The sequence below is a fragment of the Hyperolius riggenbachi genome, chromosome 1 (genome assembly GCF_040937935.1).
Source record: "Hyperolius riggenbachi isolate aHypRig1 chromosome 1, aHypRig1.pri, whole genome shotgun sequence".
Taxonomy (NCBI): domain Eukaryota; kingdom Metazoa; phylum Chordata; class Amphibia; order Anura; family Hyperoliidae; genus Hyperolius; species Hyperolius riggenbachi.
Window position 1 is genome coordinate 579854188 of NC_090646.1, and position 19539 is coordinate 579873726.

Consider the following 19539-nt stretch of genomic DNA (forward strand, 5'->3'; position numbering starts at 1 on the left):
TGATTCTACCAGCGCACACTTGTCTCATGCTGCCCCGATCCCCTGGTAAAGTCTGCTCGAGCAGCTGGCTAAGCTCCGCCCCTCAAACAGTTGGCTAAGCCCCGCCTACAGCAGTAAATACCTGTCCTGATTGGCAATCTGGCTGTGCTCAGCTGTAGTTTCAGCCAGAGTCCAGGGCATTGGGTGAAAGCTCCTGAACCACCACAATCCTCCTGCTTGTAGGTCCTGGCTGCCTGTTGTGGCGTCCAAACTCCACCCCCTTACCGGGAGCTTTCTGATTGGAGGCTAGGGTGCTGTGTACAGGACATTGCTGGCACATTGCAGGGAACCATGGCTGCACCTGCACAGTTCTAAAAAAGTAAAAGAAAATGGGAGAAGTAGATCATCTAGCACTAATGCTAAGTTTCCATTGCTGCGATATATATATATATATATATATATATATATATATACATACACACACTGGAGGTCACCATAGCAAGCAGCCTACTTAGATGCACCTAGTAGGGGTGTGAATCGCTAATCGGAACACTTCGCACAAGTGCTCAATGCTATGTAAATAATGAAGGCTCTTTAGGGTACTAATCTAGGGCAGGGGCGTCACTAGCCCTATTTTGGGAGGGCACGTGCCCCCAATCTGTCCTGGGGTGCCACGGATCTCTTCCCCAGCCGCCACCCCCTCTGTCAGCGGCTCCCTCCAGCCGCCGCCGCGTCACTCAGACCTCGATCAGGCGGCGAGCTGGCGACCAATCGTGCGGCGATAGGACCCAGCGCCCGCACTGATATGTGGAAGTGACATCACTTCCGCATATAGAGCGGGTGCGTCCGGCGCCCGCTCGTACTACTGGTCGGGTCGCCGCTGATCCTGAGGTCTGAGTGACGCACTGTCTGCAGTGCAAGGTAAGGGGGGGAGCGGCGGCGGCTAGAGGTAGGGCCTCCCTGTCACTCACTCACTACCTAATGGGCTCCCTGTCACTCACTCACTACCTAAAGGGGCTCCCTGGCACTCACTCACTACCTAAAGGGGCTCCCTGGCACTCACTGCCTAAAGGGGCTCCCTGGCACTCACTCACTCCCTAAAGGGGCTCCCTGGCACTCACTCACTCCCTAAAGGGGCTCCCTGTCACTCACTCACTACCTAAAGGGGCTCCCTGGCACTCACTCACTACCTAATGGGGCTCCCTGGCACTCACTCACTCCCTAAAGGGGCTCCCTGTCACTCACTCACTACCTAAAGAGGCTCCCTGTCACTCACTCACTACCTAATGGGGCTCCCTGTCACTCACTCACTGCCTAATGGGGCTCCCTGTGACTCACTCACTACCTAAAGGGGATCCCACTCACTCACTACCTAAATGGACTCCCTGTCACTCACTCACTGCCTAAAGGGCCTCCCTGTCACTCACTTACTACCTAAAGGGGCTCCCTGGCACTCACTCACTACCTAAAGGGCCTCCCTGTCACTCACTCACTACCTAAAGGGACTCCCTGTCACTCACTCACTGCCTAAGGGCCTCCCTGTCACTCACTCACTGCCTAAAGGGCCTCCCTGTCACTCACTCACTGCCTAAAGGGCCTCCCTGGCACGCACTCACTGCCTAATAGGGCTCCCTGGCACTCACTCACTTCCTAAAGGGGCTCCCTGTGACTCACTCACTACCTAAAGGGACTCCCTGTCACTCACTCACTACCTAAAGGGCCTTCCTGTCACTCACTCACTACCTAAAGGGGCTCCCTGGCACTCATTCACTGCCTAAAGGGGCTCCCTGGCACTCTCTCACTGCCTAAAGGGGCTCCCTGGCACTCACTCACTACCTAAAGGGACTCCCTGTCACTCACTCACTGCCTAAGGGCCTCCCTGTCACTCACTCACTGCCTAAAGGGCCTCCCTGTCACTCACTCACTGCCTAAAGGGCCTCCCTGGCACGCACTCACTGCCTAATAGGGCTCCCTGGCACTCACTCACTTCCTAAAGGGGCTCCCTGTGACTCACTCACTACCTAAAGGGACTCCCTGTCACTCACTCACTACCTAAAGGGACTCCCTGTCACTCACTCACTACCTAAAGGGCCTTCCTGTCACTCACTCACTACCTAAAGGGGCTCCCTGGCACTCATTCACTGCCTAAAGGGGCTCCCTGGCACTCTCTCACTGCCTAAAGGGGCTCCCTGGCACTCACTCACTGCCTAAAGGGGCTCCCTGTCACTCACTCACTACCTAAAGGGGCTCCCTGTCACTCACTATCGGGGTCCCTGTCACTCACTATCTAACTGGAGGCGCCTGTCACTCACTAGCTAACGTGGGGGTCCCTGTCACTCACTACCTAACTTGGGGGGCTACCATATTAAGGGGGCATTCTGCCTATTTATGTTAAATGCTGTCTATTTATGTGCTTCATGACTGCTGAATTTGTCTTGTTGGGAGCCTCATGATTTGTTGGAGGCCTTATGATTGCTGAATTTGTCTTGTTGGGGGCCTCATGATTTGTTGGAGGCCTCATGATTGCTGAATTTGCCTTGTTGGGGGCCTCATGATTTGTTGGGGGCCTCATGATTGCTGAATTTGTCTTGTTGGGGGTCACATGATTGCTAACTGCGAGACTATGGGAAAAGCTGAATCCTTATCATATGAGACAATAGCATTAAACCTACTTTTTTAGCTTTTTAAAACAGAAAATAAAACTGGGAGGTTCTAAAAAATTGAATACATTTTTCAGGCGTAGGATGGATGAAATTGTTTATCTTCACAGTTTATTTTCAACTTGGATTTTCCATAATGTTCATGTATGAGTTAAAACGTTTGTACAGTATTTAGTTTAAATTGCTGTTGCCACTTTGCGATAGATAAGTAATTTTGGGTTGCAGATTGGGCACTTGGCCTCCAAAAGGTTCGCCACCACTGTCATAATCTAATGTCCCACCATTGCTAGGTTCATGTAAATTTGTCTCCACCCGTTACCACACCTATATTCTGGTCCATGGCCCACCCATTTTTCGGTGCGGCGCGATAAGCACGCCGCACAACGTGATCCTCATATTTTTGGCACGCTAGCTGCAGTGTGCTGAATTCTGCTGCCTACAGTATGTACATTATACGCTGTTCTCTAGTGCCTGCACTGTGTGCTGATTTACCTCCAGTGTGTACAGTGTAAGGTGTTACTCTATGCCTTTACTGATTGTAAACCAGCTATATTGTATGCTGATCCCTGCTATTTTCAGTATGTACAGTATTAGCTGTAAAGCCTGGTACACACATACAATTTTGATTAGCCAATTTTAGCTCTGTTCATAAAATTCATTGTCTGTTGGCCCATTTACTGCACGGGAGTGGTAAAATTGGGGGTCAGTGATTGACCAATCAAAATTGTATGTGCGTATACATCTTTGGTCTATGCCTATACTGATTGTAAATTATCTAAATAAAGGACAGGGGGCTCCATCCAATATTTCGATGGGGAGGCCCGTTATCTGTAGCTTACACCGCTGCTAAGTTCATGTACATTTGGCCCCACCCATGGCCACGCCCACTCACCTCATGACCACGTCCATTTTTTTGCCGCGACGCATATACCTCCCCACCTGGTGCCCCCGATCTCCAAGGACCCTAGAAACGCCCCTGATCTAGGGACATTTCAGGGGTACTAGAAGGGCTCTGCTAAGGAAACTGGTCTGAAACACCTGATAGTCAATGTACAACAATAGGCCTTTTTTGCTGCCCTATAGAATTCACATGAGTTCAGTTAATTGTAGATCAATCATTACCCAGCCCCCGACGAGTGTTACAACTCTATACAGTATTTTGCACTCACAGGAATTTTCTTCCGTGGCAACTGTCCTGCCTGAACACGGTCCTCCTACTGCCGGCCACAAGGGGGAGCTCCGGGTGTAATTACTGATGAGACATCCTCACTTCTAGTTTGGAAGTACGGAGCTGGGAAACCTGCCGCCCGACACCTCCTCTCCTGGCGATCTGTCCGCGTGGAGTAGGTATGAGGGCAGGATGTTATGCAAAGTGGCTATTGAGACACGCGGGGCAAGGAGGGATTATGCAAAGTGGCTACTGTGACATGCCGGGAGGGGTTATGAAAAGTGGCTATTGTGACGCACGGGGCTGAGAGACGTTATGCAAATTAGCTATTGTGCCGCTGAGGAGGGCTCATGCTATTTCACGTGACCACACCCCTTTTTCAATTAGCATGATTAAATAAATATGAATTGTTGACACTTTGAAAACATTTGAGCCTGGACATGATTTCTTGGTGTGTGTAGGGGGGATACAGGTGAGACATTCAGGGTGGATTTATGGCTGCTGACAAAAACCCCATCTGCGTTTTGACCCAACGGCTAAAGTTTGCGTTAACAAGGTAGAATGAAAGTCCATAGACTTTCATTTTACCTTTCACACCCGATGCTGCGTTTTTGTGCGGTGCGGTCCGACGCACCCGGGAGCTGGCGTTTTCCATTGGGTTCAATGTATAGCTACTGCCGCTGATTGTGTCGCACCGCAGATACACAACGACACGCCGCAGGCTATCAACGCGTGCGTGAGGACGGCTCCTGCCCGCGTTGTCTGATGTGAAAGAGCCCTAAGGCTAAGTTTCCATTGCTGCGATATATATATATATATATATATATATATATATATATATATATTGACAAGAAACAAGTTCACTATGCTGTATGTGTGGTAGATGACAGCTGCACAGCGAGGATCATCAGTATACTGGAGGTCACCATAGCAAGCAGCCTACTATCTAAGTACCTGGTAGGGTATGAATCGCTAGGGCATCTAGCACCTGGTAGGGGTGTGAATCGCTAATCGGAACACTTCTCACAAGTGCTCAATGCTATGTAAATAATGAAGGCTCTTTAGGGTACTAATCTAGGGACGTTTCAGGGGTACTAGAAGGGTTCTACTAAGGAAACTGGTCTGAAACACCTGATAGTCAATGTACAACAATAGGCCTTTCTTGCTGCCCTATGGAATTCACATGAGTTCAGTTAATTGTAGATCAATCATCACTTAGGAGGGGGTGCACAACTCACTCAGCTATCATTCTCCTATTGTGTTTGAAGCAGACAGAAATAAGAAAAGAGGATACATGGCAGGGACTGCAAGTCAAATAACTAGAGATTAACCTTTTGCCGTCCGCGTCACGCCGATGGGCGTGGCCGCGGCGGCAGCCCCAGGACCGCCTAACGTCAATTGGCATAAAGTCCTGGGGCTCTGTTTTGAATGAGATTGCGCGCACGCTGCGCGCATCTCATTCTCGGAGGGCGGAGTTCCGCCTCCTCTTCAGTCTCCGAGCGGCTATTGCTGCTCGGGAGACTGTTAGACGGCGTAATCGCCGTCTAATTACCCGTAGAGCGCTGCGATCAGCAGCAGTAGCTGTACTGGGGACAGCCGTGTGACACGGCTGTCCCCTCCTGAGCCACGGAGGTGATCGGCTGTCATAGGCTGAAGCCTATGACAGCTGATCACAGGGATTGGCCGGCGGGGGGAGGGGGCTATACAAGAGGGGAAGCTAAAACACCGTTTTTATTTAAAAAAACAAACACAAATAAACAAACAAACACTGGGGGGGGGGGCATCAGACCCCACCAACAGAGAGCTCTGTTGGTGGGGAGAAAAGGGGGGAGGAATCACTTGTGTGCTGTGTTTTGCGGTCCTGCAGCTTGGCCTTAAAGCTGCAGTGGCCAATTTAATGAAAATGTGCCTGGTCTTTAGGGGGGTTTAACACAGCAGTCCTCAAGAGGTTAAGGTGTTGGGGGACCTGGGGCGCTTCTTAGTCTCATAGCAATTAGCAATGACTGGGGTGGGAGGGATGGAGGGGCACACTTTGCTGTCTCAGCCTTGTGTGCTGGAGGACCTTGTCATGGCTCTGCTCTTACTACTACTAACCTAACTGCCACTTCGCCTAACGGTGCCCATAGATTACTGAACTCGACCATCCAATTCAATAATTATAACTGAATTGGATGAAAATCATTGCTGCTCATGCTACGTACACACATGCGACAACGATCGTTCGTTGAGAACAACGAACAAACTTTTAATTGATGAAAGAACGACCTAAGTAAAGGTAGTTTTAAAATGTGTGTAACGATCTGATCGTTAGAACGAACGTTACATCACAGAAAGCAACTATTGCGCCTCCGCATAAAAATGAGAAGTTCCATGGAGAAATAGTGAAATGCGCATGTCAAGCCTAGTACTAACGACCGTTCTCCAACGATGTACTACTTTTGCAAACGATCGTCGTTGGTTAAAATCCGCTGAGACATAACTTTCTTTTGTAACGATTTGGCTCGTTCGTCGTTTGCCTTAATAGTCGGTGGTTCGTTTTTTGTAACGATCGTCGTTGGTAAAGATCGGGGAACGATCGTTACAAACGACTATAGTCGCATGTGTGTACGCACCTTAAGAGCATTCCCAGAGAAAGATGGTTTTTGCCACTGTGTCTGCCATACTTCTGTATTGTGACCCCATGTGACTACCGGCATATAGCGCGTGGGGCACATGTGTGACATCACACACACGCCACATGTGCTACAACGCTGGCAACCACTTGGCGTAAATGTGGAAGTACGCGAATGGCAGCGGATAAAGTATAACTGCGCGGGGCACCAGGAGGACATACATTAGGGGGGCAGCGGCCGAGAGCAGTGTGGCAGCGTCACAAGGCCAATTATCACAAGATTTCATGCTAAAATCAACCAGGAACTGACCTGCGGTTTATAGCATCCAACAGATCTCTCTCAGATCAGATAGAGATCTGTCTCTTGGTTGAGCGGCCACCAAAATCGCTAGATGTATGCTACCTTAACAATACCCATCCTACTACTGCAACCTCTAACACTAACCCTCCTACTACCAGTAAAACTAATCTCACTGCCATTAACACTAACCTAACTCTCCCTAAAGATGTCCATTAAAGATACAATCCCAATACATTGTTTCTGATCAATTACCGTGGTGATCAGAAATGATCAGTCGCGGTAATTGATCAGAAATGATTAGTTTTGCCTGTTAAAATACGAATTCCCGCTAACCAATTCAATCAGATTAATGGAATCAAACTGTTTTTTGGATCCATCCCATCAAGCTGATGAAATTGGTTAGCGAGAAATTGACCGTTATTGGGTACGACCGATCGTTTCCAATCGATTAATGCAGTGACCGGAAACAATTGATCAGCTGTGGGACTGTATAGTTATTTATAATACACTTTACTGAACAATCGTTTACGAATGATTCTTCGTATGAACTTAATTAATCATAAATGATCGTTTGGGACCACCAACGATCAAAAATTTTCTAACTATTCCAATAAGATTAATTAAATCGATCTGGTTTTTGGATCAATTTCATTAATCTGATTGGATTGGTTAGAAGAATTTTGTCCATTAGTGGTCCCAAACAGTCATTTACAATCGTTCATACGAACTATGATCCGTAAACGATCGGTTAGCAAATTGTATCGTTAGAGGCCACCTTTACACTAACGTCACTTCCATCACACCTAACACTATCCCTCCTACTACCGCTACACCTAATGCTACGTACACACTTGCGATAACTATCGTTTGCAAGGAACGCTAGTTACCAGACGAACGATATTGGAAAGATTGGAATGCAACGATGGGATGCAGCGATCATCATACACATTTTAACGATCGTTCTCACAGAAAAGAACGATCAAAAGGAAATGTTGCGTACATATTTATATAAAATAAGAAAAAAAACCACTGACATGGAGTTACAATAGATACAAATATATGATTGTTAACTTGAAAACAAAGTTTAATTGAAATGAGCAATGTAACAATCTTTACGTTGCGCTACAAAGGAAGTACTGAAGCTGGGCAGAATTCAACGCAGTAACGATCGTTCTCGGCCGATGTCTGTACACACTATAGTTTTGTAACGATTGACGGTAGATACGATCCGTCAGGTTGGATATTTCCATCTTCCCGATGTCGTTCTTTTGTCGTTCGTGTTAATGATCGTTGGGTAAAGTTTTTTCGTTAATTAGCTGTTTCAAACGACCGTAGTCGCCAGTGTGTACGCAGCATAACACTATCCTGCCTAATACTAACATCACTGCCACTACACCTAACAGTAACTCTCTTACTACTGCTAATAGTAACCTCACTGCCATTAACACTAACCTCAGTGCCAGTGCCACTATGCCCAACACTATCCCTCCTACTACCGTTATGTCTAACACTAATGTCACTGCAGCTTTACCTAACACTAACCCTCCTACTACCGCTTCTCACTGCCACTTTTTCCTTTATGAACACTCAACCGTCCGATGAACCTGAGACCTTCTGAGAAGAAGGTCTCAGTCTGATAGCTTGCAAGGCATGACTTTAGTCCACAGTGGGCGTAGAGGGGGGACGCAGCCCTGCGGTCAACAAGCCTGCAGCCCTGGGAGGGTGACATCATACCGTGTTCCCATCATATCATGCAGGCCTGCGGTCAACAAGCCTGCAGACATGGGAGGATGACATCATACCATGTGCCCCTCAGTGAAAGCAGCCCTGCGGTCAACAAGTCTGCAGCTTTGGGAGGGGTGACGTAGATCCCAAATTGTGGCAACCTGCAGAGCTGAACTCAGGGGTATATTTAAAATGATTTAAATATACCCCTAAGTATGGCCTTCTCCTCACCTACAGCCATGCCAATCCTCTCCAAAAAAGTACAAAAGATAAAAATCGCAAACCAAACAAAAATTCTGCAGGCTGACAATTGTCATTAGGAAAATCTTGAATTACTCTAGCAATCAACCAGCACCACGGTCTACATGTTCATCATGGTGCTATTGCAATTGGCTGAACGGCATGATACGCGTCCCGTAAGCACCTCAGTGAAGCCTGCAGCCACTGGAGGAGTGACGTTGTCCCGTGCGCTCCTCCGTGAACGCAGCCCTGTGGTCCACAAGCCTACAGCCATGGGAGGGGTAACGTTATCCCGTGTGCTCCTTAGAACATGCAGGCTTGCGTTCAACAAGCCTGCAGCTCTGGGAAGGAGATATCATACCGTGTGACCCTAAGTGCACGCATCCCTGCGTTCAACAAGCCTACAGCCCTTGGAAGGTGACATCATACCGTGTGCCTCTCAGTGCATGCAGCCCAGTGCATGCAGCGGTCAAAAAGCCTGCAGCCCTGTGAGGAGTAACATCATTTTTTGTGCCTCTCAGTGCATGCAGAAATGCGGTCAACATCATACCGTGTGCCCCTCAGTGGACGCAGCCCTGCGGTAAACAAGCCTGCAGTCCTGGGAGGGTGACATCATACCGTGTTCCCATCACATCACGCAGGCCTGCGGTCAACAAGCCTGCCGACCTGGGAGGATGACATCATACCATGTGCTCCTCAGAGCACGTGCCTGCAGCCCTGGGAGGTGTAACGGCATCCTTTGTGACCCTCAGTGCATGCAGCTCTGTGGTTAACATCATACCGTGTGCCCCTTAGTGAATGCAGCACTACTGTCAACAAGCCTGCAGCCCTGGGAGGGTGAAATCATACCGTAAGCTCCTCAGTTCTTCCAGCCTTGTGGTCAACAAGCCGGCAGTCCTGGGAGGGTGAAATCATAAAGTGTGCCCCTCAGTGAACGCAGCCCTGCAGTCAACAACCCTTCAGCACTGGGAGGATGTTATCATACCGTGTGCCCCTCAGTTCATGCAGGCCTGTGGTCAACAAGCCTGCAGACATGGGAGGATGACATCATACCATGTGCCCCTCAGTGAAAGCAGCGCTGCGGTCAACAAGTCTGCAGCTCTGGGAGGGGTGACGTAGATCACAAATTGTGGCAACCTGCAGAGCTGAACTCAGGGGTATCTCCTCCTCCCCTACAGCCATGCCAATCCTCTTCAAAAAAAGTACAAAGGATAAAAATCGCAAACCAAACAAAAATTCTGCAGGCTGACAATTGTGATTAGGAAAAACATGAATTACTCTAGTAATAAACCAGCACCACGGTCTACATGTTCATCATGGTACTGTTGCATTTGGCTGAACGACATGATCATGGGCGTCCGCAGAAAATTTTCCAGGGGGGGGCAAAAAGTGGGGAGTTAAAAATTTGGGCTGGTGTTGTGTGGCGCGCGTAGCGCGCCAAAAAATGGAGCTACGTCATGCGGCGCGCGTAGCGCGCCGCGCCGAAAAATGGGTGTGGTCATGAACCAGAATGTGGGTGTGGTCGTGAGTGGAGACAAGTTTACATGAACTAAGCAATGGTGGGACATTAGATTAGGACAATGGTGGCGAACCTTTTGGAGGTCGAGTGTCCAAACTGCAAAGTCACTTTACTATCACAAAGTGCCAACAGCAATTTAAACTAAATACAAACGTTTTAACTCATACATGAACATTATGGAAAATTAAGTTGAAAATAAACTGTGAAGATAAACAATTTCATCCATCGTACTCCTGAAAAAAATTATTCATTTTTTTTAGAACCTCCCAGTTTCATTTTCTGTTTTAAAAAGCAGAAAAAGTAGGTTTAATGCTATTGTCTCATATGATGATGATTCAGCTTTTTCCATAGTCTCGCAGTTAGCAATCATGTGACCCCCAACAAGACAAATTCAGCAATCATGAGGCCCCCCCCATCAAGACAAATTCAGCAATCATGAGGCCCCCAACATGACCAACTCAGCAATCATGAGGCCCCCAACAAGACAAATTCAGCAATCATGAGGCCCCCAACAAGACAAATTCAGCAATCATGAGGCCCCCAACAAGACAAATTCAGCAATCTTGAGGCCCCCAACAAATCATGAGGCCCCCAACAAGACAAAGTCAGTAACCATGAGGCCCGCAACAAGACAAATTCAGCAGTCATGAGGCACATAAATAGACAGCTTTTCACATAAATAGGCAGAATGCCCCCTTAATATGTAGACACCTCTCACCTGGCAGCAGTTCCCCAAAATACACTCAATCTGACAGCAGTGGTTCCCCAAAAATAGGTAGCCCCAGGTCTATAGGTGTCCCCAGAATAGGTGGCCAGCGGTATAGATGTCCCCAGAACTGGTAGCCAGGGGTAGAGATGTCCCCAGAACAGGTAGCCAGGGGTATATGTGCCCAGTATATGTAGGCACGGGTATATGTCCCAGTATATGTAGGCAGGGGGTATATGTCCCAGTATATGTAGGCAGGGGTATATGTCCCAGACAGTATATGTAGGCAGGGGTATATGTAGGCAGGGGTATATGTCCCAGACAGTATATGTAGGCAGGGGTATATGTCCCAGACAGTATATGTAGGCAGGGGTATATGTCCCAGACAGTATATGTAGGCAGGGGTATATGTCCCAGACAGTATATGTAGGCAGGGGTATATGTCCCAGACAGTATATGTAGGCAGGGGTATATGTCCCAGTATATGTAGGCAGGGGTATATGTCCCAGACAGTATATGTAGGCAGGGGTATATGTCCCAGACAGTATATGTAGGCAGGGGTATATGTAGGCAGGGGTATATGTCCCAGTATATGTAGGCAGGGGTATATGTCCCAGACAGTATATGTAGGCAGGGGTATATGTCCCAGACAGTATATGTAGGCAGGGGTATATGTCCCAGACAGTATATGTAGGCAGGGGTATATGTCCCAGTATATGTAGGCAGGGGTATATGTCCCGGTATATGTAGCCAGGGGGATATGTCCCCAGAAAAAGTGGCCATGTGTGCAGGAGGAGGGGAGCAGCGGAGAGAAGAGGGAGAGCTATGGGCACTCACCTTAGGGGGCTCTCCCTCCCTCTCTCGCTCTCCCCTCCGGAGTCCGGAATGAAGTGTGCAGCGGCTGGCAGCGGTGGGCGGAACTTACCTCCTCTCGTCGCACGCGCCGGATGGATTAGCCGCTACTCTGGCCTGATCCAGACCAGAGTGCGGCACCAGAACTTCCGGCGCAGGAGCGAGAGGAGGTAAGTTCCGCCCACCGCTGCCAGCCGCTGCACACTTCATTCCGGAGGGGACAGCGAGGGAGAGAGAGACCCCTAAGGTGAGGGAAGGGGGGGGAGACGTCCGCCCTTCCCCACTGTGCCCATAGCGCTCTCTCTCTTCTCTGCGTGTTCCCCTCCTGCTGGCTGCACGGGCACGCGGCCAGGGGGGGGCAGCGGGCGGCCAGGCTCGGGCAGATGCCCGGTTTTGCCATATGTGCGGACGCCCATGGACATGATACGCGTCCTGTAAGCACCTCAGTGAAGCCTGCAGCCATTGGAGGAGTGACGTTGTCCCATGTGCTCCTCCGTGAACGCAGCCCTGCGCTCCACAAGCCTACAGCCATGGGAGGGGTAACGTTATCCCGTGTGCTCCTTAGAACATGCAGCCCTGCGTTCAACAAGCCTGCAGCTCTGGGAGTGTGATATCATACCATGTGCCCCTAAGTGCACGCATCCCTGCGTTCAACAAGCCTGCAGCCCTTGAAAGGTGACATCATACCGTGTGCCTCTCAGTGCATGCAGCCGTGCGGTCAAAAAGCCTGCAGCCCTGTGAGGAGTAACATCATTTTTTGTGCCTCTCAGTGCATGCAGAAATGCGGTCAACATCATACCGTGTGCCCCTCAGTGGACGCAGCCCTGCGGTCAACAAGCCTGCAGCCCTGGGAGGGTGACATCATACCGTGTTCCCATCATATCATGCAGGCCTGCGGTCAACAAGCCTACCGACCTGGGAGGATGACATCATACCATGTGCTCCTCAGTGCATGCAGCCCTGCGGTCAACGTGCCTGCAGCCCTGGGAGGTGTAGCGGCATCCTTTGTGACCCTGAGTGCATGCAGCTCTGTGGTTAACATCATACCGTGTGCCCCTTAGTGAATGCAGCACTACTGTCAACAAGCCTTCAGCACTGGGAGGATGTTGTCATAAAAAAATCGCAAACCAAACAAAAATTCTGCAGGCTGACAAATGTGATTAGGGAAAACATGAATTACTCTAGTAATAAACCAGCACCACAAGCTACATGTTCATCATGGTGCTGTTGCAATTGGCTGAACGGCATGATATGCGTCACGTAAGCACCTCAGTGCATGCAGCCCTGCTGTCAACAAGCCTGCAGCAATTGGAGGAGTGACGTTGTCCCATGTGCTCCTCAGTGAACGCAGCCCTGCGGTCCACAAGCCCACAGCCATGGGAGGGGTAAAGTCATCCTTTGTGCTCCTTAATGCATGCAGCCCTGCGGTCAACAAGCCTGCAGCTCCAGTAGGGTGATATCATACCGTGTGCCCCTAAGTGCACGCATCCCTACGTACAACAAGCCTGCAGCCCTGGGAGGGTGACATCATACCGTGTGCCCCTCAGTTCATGCAGGCCTGTGGTCAACAAGCCTGCAGCCCTGGGAGGATGACATCATACCGTGTGCTTCTCAGTTCTTCCAGCCTTGTGGTCAACAAGCCGGCAGTCCTGGGAGGGTGAAATCATAAAGTGTGCCCCTCAGTGAACGCAGCCCTGCAGTCAACAACCCTTCAGCACTGGGAGGATGTTATCATACCGTGTGCCCCTCAGTTCATGCAGCCCTGTGGTCAAGAAGCCTGCAGAAATGGGAGGATGACATCATACCATGTGCCCCTCAGTTCATGCAGGCCTGTGGTCAACAAGCCTGCAGACCTGGGAGGATGACATCATACCGTGTGCCCCTCAGTGGACGCAGCCCTGCGGTAAACAAGCCTGCAGTCCTGGGAGGGTGACATCATACCGTGTTCCCATCATATCATGCAGGCCTGCGGTCAACAAGCCTGCCGACCTGGGAGGATGACATCATACCATGTGCTCCTCAGAGCACGTGCCTGCAGCCCTGGGAGGTGTAACGGCATCCTTTGTGACCCTCAGTGCATGCAGCTCTGTGGTTAACATCATACAGTGTGCCCCTTAGTGAATGCAGCACTACTGTCAACAAGCCTGCAGCCCTGGGAGGGTGAAATCATACCGTAAGCTCCTCAGTTCTTCCAGCCTTGTGGTCAACAAGACGGCAGTCCTGGGAGGGTGAAATCATAAAGTGTGCCCCTCAGTGAACGCAGCCCTGCAGTCAACAACCCTTCAGCACTGGGAGGATGTTATCATACCGTGTGCCCCTCAGTTCATGCAGGCCTGTGGTCAACAAGCCTGCAGACATGGGAGGATGACATCATACCATGTGCCCCTCAGTGAAAGCAGCGCTGCGGTCAACAAGTCTGCAGCTCTGGGAGGGGTGACGTAGATCACAAATTGTGGCAACCTGCAGAGCTGAACTCAGGGGTATCTCCTCCTCCCCTACAGCCATGCCAATCCTCTCCAAAAAAAGTACATAGGATAAAAATCGCAAACCAAACAAAAATTCTGCATCCTGACAATTGTGATTAGGAAAAACATGAATTACTCTAGTAATAAACCAGCACCACGGTCACATGTTCATCATGGTGCTGTTGCAATTGGATGAACGGCTTGATACGCGTCCCGTAAGCACCTCAGTGAAGCCTGCAGCCATTGGAGGAGTGACGTTGTCCCATGTGCTCTTCCGTGAACGCAGCCCTGCGGTCCACAAGCCTACAGCCATGGGAGGGGTAACGTTATCCCGTGTGTTCCTTAGAGCATGCAGCCCTGCGTTCAACAAGCCTGCAGCTCTGGGAGTGTGATATCATACCATGTGCCCCTAAGTGCACGCATCCCTGTGTTCAACAAGACTGCAGTCCTTGGAAGGTGACATCATACCGTGTGCCTCTCAGTGCATGCAGCCCTGCGGTCAAAAAGCCTGCAGCCCTGTGAGGAGTAACATCATTTTTCGTTCCTCTCAGTGCAAGCATAAATGCGGTCAACATCATACCGTGTGCCCCTCAGTGGACGCAGCCCTGCGGTCAACAAGCCTGCAGCCCTGGGAGGGTGACATCATAGCGTGTTCCGGTCAACAAGCCTGCCGACCTGGGAGGATGATATCATACCATGTGCTTTTCAATGCATGCAGCCCTGCGGTCAACGTGCCTGCAGCCCTGGGAGGTGTAACGGCATCCTTTGTGACCCTCAGTGCATGCAGCTCTGTGGTTAACATCATACCGTGTGCCCCGTAGTGAATGCAGCACTACTGTCAACAAGCCTTCAGCACTGGGAGGATGTTATCATAAAAAAATCGCAAACCAAACAAAAATTCTGCAGGCTGACAATTGTGATTAGGGAAAACATGAATTACTCTAGTAATAATCCAGCACCACGGTCTACATGTTCATCATGGTGCTGTTGCAATTGGCTGAACGGCATGATATGCGTCCCGTAAGCACCTCAGTGCATGCAGCCCTGCTGTCAACAAGCCTGCAGCAATTGGAGAAGTGACGTTGTCCCATGTGCTCCTCAGTGAACGCAGCCCTGCGGTCCACAAGCCTACAGCCATGGGAGGGGTAACGTTATCCCGTGTGCTCCTTAATGCATGCAGCCCTGCGGTCAACAAGCCTGCAGCTCCAGTAGGGTGATATCATACCGTGTGCCCCTAAGTGCACGCATCCCTACGTACAACAATCCTGCAGCCCTGGGAGGGTGACAATATACCGTGTGCCCCTCAGTTCATGCAGGCCTGTGGTCAACAAGCCTGCAGACATGGAAGGTGACATCATACCGTGTGCCTCTCAGTGCATGCAGCCCTGCGGTCAAAAAGCCTGCAGCCCTGGGAGGAGTAACATCATTTTTTGTGCCTCTCAGTGCATGCAGAAATGTGGTCAACATCATACCGTGTGCCCCTGAGTGGACGCAGCCCTGCGGTCAACAAGCCTGCAGCCCTGGGAGGGTGACATCATACCGTGTTCCGGTCAACAAGCCTGCCGACCTGGGAGGATGACATCATACCATGTGCTCCTCAGTGCACGCAGCCCTGCGGTCAACGTGCCTGCAGCCCTGGGAGGTGTAACGGCATCCTTTGTGACCCTCAGTGCATGCAGCTCTGTGGTTAACATCATATTGTGTGCCCCTTAGTGAATGCAGCACTTCTGTCAACAAGCCTGCAGCCCTGGGAGGGTGAAGTCATACCGTGTGCTTCTCAGTTCTTCCAGCCTTGTGGTCAACAAGCCAGCAGTCCTGGGAGGGTGAAATCATAAAGTGTGCCCCTCACTGAACGCAGCCCTGCAGTCAACAACCCTTCAGCACTGGGAGGATGTTATCATACCGTGTGCCCCTAAGTTCATGCAGCCCTGTGGTCAAGAAACCTGCAGAAATGGGAGGATGACATCATACCATGTGCCCCTCAGTTCATGCAGGCCTGTGGTCAACAAGCCTGCAGACCTGGGAGGATGACATCATACCATGTGCCCCTCAGTGAAAGCAGCCCTGCGGTCAACAAGTCTGCAGCTCTTGGAGGGGTGACGTAGATCCCAGATTGTGTCAACCTGCAGAGCTGAACTCAGGGGTATATTTAAAATGATTTAAATATACCCCTAAGTATGGTCTCCTCCTCCCCTACAGCCATGCCAATCCTCTCCAAAAAAGTACAAAGGATAAAAATCGCAAACCAAACAAAAATTCTGCAGGCTGACAATTGTGATTAGGAAAAAAAAATTACTCTAGTAATAAACCAGCACCACGGTCTACATGTTCATTATGGTGCTGTTGCAATTGGCTGAACGGCATGATACGCGTCCCGTAAGCACCTCAGTGAAGCCTCCAGCCATTGGAGGAGTGACGTTGTCCCATGTGCTCCTCCGTGAACGCAGCCCTGGGGTCCACAAGCCTACTGCCATGGGAGGGGTAACGTTATCCGTGTGCTCCTTAGAGCATGCAGCCCTGCGTTCAACAAGCCTGCAGCTCTGGGAGGGTGATATCATACCATGTGCCCCTAAGTGCACGCATCCCTGCATTCAACAAGCCTGCAGCCCTTGGAAGGTGACATCATACCGTGTGCCTCACAGTGCATGCAGCCCTGCGGTCAAAAATCCTGCAGCCCTGTGAGGAGTAACATAATTTTTTGTGCCTCTCAGTGTAAGCAGAAATGCGGTCAACATCATACCGTGTGCCCCTCAGTGGACGCAGCCCTGCGGTCTACAAGCCTGCAGCCCTGGGAGGGTGACATCATACCGTGTTCCCATCATATCATGCAGGCCTGCGGTCAACAAGTCTGCCAACCTGGGGGGATGACATCATACCATGTGCTCCTCAGTGCCTGCAGCCCTGGGAGGTGTAGCGGCATCCTTTGTGACCCTCAGTGCATGCAGCTCTGTGGTTAACATCATACCGTGTGCCCCTTAGTGAATGCAGCACTACTGTCAACAAGCCTTCAGCACTGGGAGGATGTTATCATAAAAAAATTGCAAACCAAACAAAAATTTTGCAGGCTGACAATTGTGATTAGGGAAAACATGAATTACTCTAGTAATAAACCAGCACCACGGTCTACATGTTCATCAAGGTGCTGTTGCAATTGGCTGAACGGCATGATACGCGTCCCGTAAGCACCTCAGTGCATGCAGCCCTGCTGTCAACAAGCCTGCAGCCATTGGAGGAGTGACATTGTCCCATGTGCTCCTCAGTGAACGCAGCCCTGCGGTCCACAAGCCTACAGCCATGGGAGGGGTAAAGTCATCCTTTGTGCTCCTTAATGCATGCAGCCCTGCGGTCAACAAGCCTGCAGCTCCAGTAGGGTGATATCATACCGTGTGCCCCTAAGTGCACGCATCCTTACGTACAACATGCCTGCAGCCCTGGGAGAGTGACATCATACTGTGTGCCCCTTAGTGCATGCAGGCCTGTGGTCAACAAGCCTGCAGACATGGGAGGATGACATCATACCATGTGCCCCTTAGTGAAAGCAGCGCTGCGGTCAACAAGTCTGCAGCTCTGGGAGGGAGGATGTAGATCACAAATTGTGGCAACCTGCAGAGCTGAACTCAGGGGTATTGTCATGATATGACATGAGGATTGTCCATAAACAGTGAGCAGACATGGAATCCAATGACGAACACTTTATTCTGATCCATACATCAGAGAACTTCCATCAATATAGGAGCATACAGCTTTCACCTAGCTGTCCCACACCATAATGACTCCCTCTCTCTCTCTACAAGACAGTATAACAAGCTTAGCAAACAGACATCAAATGTTAGCAGATGATAAGAGCAAGGCCAGTCTGCTAACAGACAATAGAACAATGGCACATGCCCCACCTGACTCCAGTAACTTACAATCAATGCAGAGACATAGCCTAATCACAGCAAACAAACAATGCAGGAATAAAATACAATTAGTAAAAATACAGTCATATTACATATCATACATCACATTCCTCCCCCATATGTTCCTGGACCCCCAGGTGAGCCCATTAGTTGGGTGAGACTGAGGTACAGGTATGTGGCAATTCTGTCCACCTGCTCCTTCTCAGTCTAGGTGGGAGTTCATAATTAATTGTCCGTGTCTTCATATGTGCCGGCTGCACTTTTACTCGCTGTCCACATATGATTTGTCCATTCAATTCAACTACAGCCCTCGCTGCATCGTCCGGACTCTAAAACTCAACAAAGCCAAATCCAGGTGGACTCCTGGAGATCCAGATATTGCGCACAGGTCCATAGCAGCCAAACACTTGCCTCAACTCCCACTTGTTGCTTTGGCTTCCCAAGTGTCCAATGTACACCTTGGAATTTGTCCTGCAAGCTCCATGGGAGTGGGCACAGTCAGATGAGTCACTGGTCAAGATATTATTGGACACACGAACAAAATTAACCCCTCTGGCATGTTCTCTTTCCGCTATTGTTCTTAAGAGTGGGGAAACATCTGTGGAGTTAGTTGCCACATTCCTGCCAACAGCAGGCTGAGGACTCCGAGCAGTTCCATTGTCTCTGATGACATGCGGGCATGCTGCTACCAGGTGCTCAGTCGACCCACAGCCAAAGCATGACTTCCTCACCTGGTTGCTTCTATCAGCTGAAGTGGCAGAACTCCTCTCTGGAGTGGTGGGCCTGGGCTCTACACAGGATGGTGTCCTGGATGCTTCACAGACACACCGATCCTCTGGTAGATGACACACCTGGGACCGGTTCTCCACAAACTGATCGGCCAGCTTTGCAGCCTCCCTCATTGTTAGAGGCTTGCGATCCAGCACCTCCATTTTCACCTTTGGAGGACAGCAGCTCAGGAATTGTTCTCTCAAACAAAGTTCTTTTAAGTCCTCCAAAGTCCTGACACCACTGCCCTGAATCCACTGATTAAACATGTGTGTCAGCTTTACTCCAAATTCAGCAAAAGAGTCTTTTGAGGTCTTAAACAAGGATCGGAAAGACTGTCTGTATGCCTCTGGAGTTTTGGCATACCGAGCCAGCAATGCCCGTTTCACTTCCACAAAGTTAATTCTTTGCTCCAGAGGCAGCAATTTAAAAGTGTCACTGGCACGCCCAGTCAGCTTTCCTAACAGGATGCGATGCCACTCACTGGTTGGAATACAGTGTGTCTCACAAATGAGTTCAAAATTTTCCAAATAGGCATCAATTTCCTCTTTACTTTCATCAAACATGGGGAATAAGGAATACAGTCTGACAGTGTCCATACGTGGCTGTAATATTCCCCCCTGAGATCTGTTCACATTCTGTG